Source organism: Propithecus coquereli, unplaced genomic scaffold (assembly GCF_000956105.1).
Source record: "Propithecus coquereli isolate 6110/MARCELLA unplaced genomic scaffold, Pcoq_1.0 Scaffold519, whole genome shotgun sequence".
NCBI classification, from domain to species: Eukaryota; Metazoa; Chordata; class Mammalia; order Primates; family Indriidae; genus Propithecus; species Propithecus coquereli.
The window spans coordinates 1,390,645-1,396,644 of NW_012151052.1; positions in this window are offsets into that span (position 1 = coordinate 1,390,645).

Sequence of the window (6,000 nt, forward strand, 5' to 3'; positions counted from 1 at the left end):
TTTCCTTCCCTAGTAATTCCTTCTTATCTGCCTCACACTCTGCTGGTACTAGAGGGATGAGAGATGGGGAAGACATTGTCCTTGCCCTTGAAGGGCAAACCCATCATACAAAGGGGAAGGCAGATGTGTACACAATTAACTATAATAAAATATGGTGAGTGATATAATGGAGATCTGCCCAAAGTGTCATGGGAGCACAGAGGAGGGAGCGAAGGAGCTGCCTTAGAGGTCATCAGGAAGAGCTCCGGCGAGAAGGTGATTTCTGAGTTGCCCTTTGAAGAGCGAATAGGAATTTTCCAGGTGCACAAAGATGGGAAGGGCATTCCAGGCAGGGGAACAACGGGAACAGTACATGGCACAGAGCCTGATTTTGCAGGAGCATTGGAAAAGGTAGTGTAGGGTCAGGATGGGATGGGGTCTGAGTATCAAGCTTAGGAGCTGGCATTTTGTTCAGCATATGATGGAGAGCCACGTGCAGAATTTTTCTCTGGGCGACATTTCTTGGCTGGCAAGGCTAACAGAGCAATACTCAAGGTGGGCAATGAAAATGTATATGCAATTGTGTTAAATCATCAACTGATCAAGTTTTTATTAATGGCCAGTGTATGCCAGGTTCTGTGTTAGCTACAGTGAGACTGCGAAAGAGGCATCATGATTCATATAATATAGAGGGACAGAGTCAATCACACTTTGCAAAAGTTGGGGGTACGGAGAGGGAGTACGGTACAAGACCATGTGGCTGAAAGGGTGCCAGTCAAAAGATAGGAAAGAGCAGAGAAATCTGAGTGGGCTTCCTGGAGGAGGTGGATCTGAAGGATCAGTGGGAGGCTATTCTTCATAGGGAAGCCACACGGGCAAAGACTTGCACTGAGTGTGTGTGGACAGTGAGGAATCTGGCCTGCTGGGACACATGTTGGGAAGCTGGGAAAGAAGATGGATACAGAGGTGAGGCCAGATGGATAAAGGGCTTGAAGTCAAGTAGAGCATCACAGGACCTCTGGGTGGGGAGGACACTAAAGCCCTTCTAGGAAAACTCTCCCTGCTTCACACATGATCATGAATCTTTGTTGGAACATATTTAGGCAGGAGCAGAGAATTTCATCTTCAGATGTTGCCGATTGTTGAGAAGTTCTGCTACAGTCCAGCTCATGGTTTCTTGTGCCCAGTGGCTCCAGATGCATCTCTGCATTGTCAGCATCTCTCCCCATGTGCTAAAGAGCAGCTCTTCCAATTTTCAAAGCAAGCTCCACAATTTTTCAGCCTCCCTTTTTCCAGGTTGGAAATTCTGTTTCTTATGTTTTCCATAAGGAGGCTGTGATCCGGCTGGTGCACGAAGGTGCTCCCCTCGGCCTTGAGTCTCCTTTGAAGTGGGATCTGCTCAGGGCTGTCTGGACACGGTTCAGTAGGTGGTGACCGACCTCTGTAGAATGACGTGTTGGAAATGGGGCTCTGTGGAAATGAGGCAGGATGGATTGGGATGGTTCACCTGCAGGCAGGTGGAAGCTGGAGACCTTGGCAGGAGTCCAGGCCAAGACCTGGATCAGGGGTGATGCTGGGTCAGGGATGAGCAGGAAAGAGGCCATTGCAAGGGTCATTTTAAAACTTTGATAAAAGAAGAGAGAGACGATGATAGTAAATTTTGTAATCTGAGAGCCATTAAAATGGCAATTGCGTGGACAGAAATGGGGTGCTGGGGAAGGACAGCTGCCTGGCGAATGGCACTGAACTTCCCAAAAGAGGTGTCTGCAAACGTGCCCTGAGATCCAGGTGAGTGGTTGGATTGGAGATGTCAGCTTTGGAGCTGTGAAAGACAGGGAACCTGGACAGAGAGTGAAAACACCCGGAGTGGGCGCGGTCCGTCGAGAAGGACTCCTGTGGAAAGCCCCCAGTGTGCAGGCAGACGCCCATGAGGGAGACAGGGCAATGAACTGTCAGAGGGAGAGCTTCCAGGAGGGAGCAGTGGTCAGTGATATCGAATGCTCAAGACAACAGAAAATGAAGAATTTCCTCAGAGGGAGAGAAGTTCTAGTAGACTGGTGGGGGCCAAAGCCACCCTGGGGGAGATTCAGAAGGGACTGGGTGTCTAGATACCCCCTCCCCTCAGCCCACCCATCCCATTGTCTATCTTCCCACCTCCTTTCCCAGTGGCTGGGTCAGCCAGCCCCAGGGTCAATGGTCTCCTTTGTGATGTGGCTGAGTCACTTTTCCCCAGGGAGGGAGCTGGGACAGTCCCTCAGCAGGGTGCAGCTCCTCCAGGGAGGCCAGGCCCACTCAGGCTGCCCATCCCCTGTGGGAGCAGCCTTCGCTGACAACACCCTGCCTGGCCAGTGCAGGAGGACTAAGGTGCTGCTCTGGCAATGACAGCCTCACAGGCCCCCAGGGAAGCAGGTGAACTGCCAGCATCTCTTTGTCTTCATGTCTGAATGTCGTGGTTCCCAGGGGCAGAGGGCGAGCTGGGAGGAGCTCCACCTCTACCTCTCCCCAGCCAGGGCTCTCCAACTTGCCCTGCCCCCTTCCCGCCCACCCGTGCACCCCAACACCCTGGTGCATCCCATGAACTCCCTATCCCCATCTCCCTCGGCACTGAGCAGCCATCTCTCCCCATCCATCAGCTTCCTGCTGCACGGGAGTTCATCCCAGTCCTCGCCGAAGGCAAACGTGTCTGCTGAGGTTAAGGGCTATTTCCAAGCTCCCTTGCAGAGACCCCAGAATTCCAGCAACCAGGAGACAAGTTATGCCAACCCTGCTTCTCCCAGGATGCACTGGGAGCCTGGGAACCAGGAGGGAGGGAGGAGGCTCAGCTGAGGAGCTCAGGATTTAATTCTATGCATCATTAAGTAGTCCTCTGAAAGTAGTGTCCCCCTATACATCATCCATGCTTAGTAAACAGCACGCTGACATTACATTAGCGGCTGGAAATGAATTTTCTCTTTTATAGGGAAATTGAGAATCCGCCAAGAAGAAAGAAAGAAAGAAGAAAAAAAAACCTCAAAACCAATTATCTAGGCATTTATGAGTTCCACCCTGGTCCCTCTCTCTCTCCTCTCTCACTCAGATGCAAAGATGCATTTAATATTTAATATATTAAGAAAAGAAAGAAACTTTGATAGATTATGTGGAATCTGGTGTTAATTCCCTCTGCCCCTCCTTCCTTCCTCATTCTCCCCTCCCGAAAACCCGCGCATGGTTCTAGCTGACATTTAAATGGATTAAGGTGTTCAGATTTCCTTAATAGTGTTGACATTTTGGAAATATTTCTGGGTTTTTTTTTCCCTCTCTCCTCTAAATAATAATAATAATAAATAAATATCGGAATGGATCTTCCCCCTCCGCTTGACAAGCGGGCTCCAGCTCTGTGGTACTCTCCAGCGCTGGGGCGATTTACATTTTCCATTCTTATTTACAAGGTTAAGGACGAAGAGAAGTCAAAGTACTCCTTGGGAGATGGTGGGGCTGAGTGTGGGAGTGGGGGTGCGACTGGTCAGAAGGAATTTTGCTGATCACTAAGTTATTTCCCCTCTTCCTGAGAGGCTGAGGCAGCGGGCTGGGGGAGTCTGTCTGCCTGCCCCCTGCCCTTCCCTGTCCTTCCATCCTGGCTCCATGGCTCCTCCTTCTTGCGATGGGCACTGTCCTTCCTCCGTGCAATGTGGTCTGGTTCATTGTCAGACTTGCCTTCATGTGCCAGACAGGCGTACCCCAGAGTCCCCCTCCCCTTTAGAAGCTCGGCCTTATATTCTAATGATGAAGCCAGAGAAAAGGAGATGGATTTGATTCTGTCTGTTCACTCTCTTCTCTGGAATTGGAGTTGCCTTTCTCGCACTGTGCTGTGGTGTGTTCCCACATCCAAATGCCAAGGTCCCAAAGTGGGTCCATGTCTTTTTTATCTCTGTATCCCAGCTCCTGGCACAATGCTTGGTACAAATTGGCACACAATGCTTGGTAGGTGCCTGTAAATGTTTAAGGCAGGCAGGAAGAAAGGAAGTGAGTGAGAAAAGGGGAAAGAGAAAGAAGAGGAAAAGAAAAGAAGATAGACCTTGGGCAGTTGGAAGTTGGCCTTGGCTAATATTCTCAAAGTCCTGATGCTCTGTGAGACCAAACAATATTCAATCAGCAGATACACAGAGGTGCATAATGCCCAGCTCTGTGCTGATTCCTGCCCACGACTTTCCCGTGGTTTAATGGTTGTTGTTGTTGTTTGCTCTCACAGTAGGTAGAAATCACTGATAATGCTTATAGAGAACCCAGTGTTCCTTAGTGATGGTCCTTTATGAATATCAACTAGAAGGAAATTGAATCAGATAGCCCTGGAGAATAATCTCAGCGCTATTATTTAGGTTAGTTTACTCGATCTCTCAGGACTCAGTTTTCTCAAAAAGAAAGTGGGGATAATAATCGTGACCTGAGGGCGCTATTGTGTCTATTACAAGGATAATGCACGTTCACGGATTAAGAGGGTGACCGCGTAAGCAAGTGGTCAACAAGTTGTGATTGCTTTGTCGTTGCAATATTAGGCATTTAATTCAGTAGCTGAACAATAATAGTTTTCACCACCCAGGCTAAACTAGCCACCGTTTGACAATACTCCCAAAAGGAAGAAGAAAAGAAATAATCAGATCCAATTATGAGTTCTAACCTGAACTCTTCTTTAAGTTCTGCTTTTACATTTGGATGCAAGGAAACATTTAATGTACAAACAAAGTAAAGCAACTTAGATAGATTTTTTGGAAGAGGAGTTTCCAACAGTATTGGCTAGAAAAATTTCCACTGGGTTTTGGCCACTGCAGCAGAATTAGTACAGGTTCAGTGAAGACAGTGGCCCAAGCCAAGAGAGGTGTGATTAATTCCAGTGCTCACACTTCTCTGCGACTCCATCCACATTCTCCTCCCCGTGTTTTTGCATCTCCTCGTGGCTTTGTCACCTCTCTGTCCCTTCCAGGATGCACTGATATGTTTCCTAGGGATAAATACAAAAAAAAAAAAAAATGTTTTATCTGGAATGCCCTATTTCCACAAAGCTGACTTTTATTCTACCTTCCAAAGCTGTCCCTGCCCAAACTTTATGGAACCACTTTCTCCCCTGGGCTGTGTGGCCTGCTAGAGTCTTGTGTGCATCAGACTTGCTTGGCTTAGCAGGGGACTCGGCAAGACTTCAGGGCTTGGTTTAAATTGCTTTTTTATATCTTAGCCATAATCAGCCTACAGTCTACTTTGTATTTTTGCCCTTTCTTCTCATTTCGAGATTCCTACTCTGCTAATCTATTAATACTTGCGTTTTGAGTCATTGACTTTAGATTCACTTCTTTTCATGGTCTGCATCTCAGCGTCTGTTAGATTCAAAAGAAGTGTCCGGCACATGTGATCTGCCAAGTGCTGTAATAGGTGCAGGATTAACTGATGACTAAGACACATTTCCCTTCATCAAGCTTACAGCCGAGAGGGGCCTAGAAGGGCATCAAACTTGCAAACCAGTAAACAGTGTCCACAATCAAAGTGCATCCACAGGATTGAATTGGCACAGATCAGGGAGCAGGGGTCAGGGAGAGGCGCTGGGGAGTTGAGAGAGAATTGGTGATTTTCCAGGCAGGTTGGTGACGTTGGGTGGCGGAGGGAGGGTTGTGCTGAATTCACGTACTCATACTCTGCTTTCCATTTAATAAAGATGCAGTTAATTAGGCTTATTTTAAATCAGATGACCCTGCTTTTATTGGATTGAATTCATTTAGGAGATAGGAGAAAGGGAGTTCTGGTTGCAGACCTCAAATCTAAGCCTCAGCTTCCCTCCCTCGGTTGCCCCAGAGCTTCTATTAAATACGTTTATGTTATTTAGGCTTTAAGCTGGTCACGCCATTCATACACCCATCTACCCACCCATCCATCCATCCAATCAGTCCTCCACCATTCATTACCTCGTCTAGTTATTATTATGCATCTGCAGTGTGCTAGCTGAGGTGCTAGGCACTGGCTATAGAGTCCAGTAAGAGGATTTAGCGTGTTAGGACT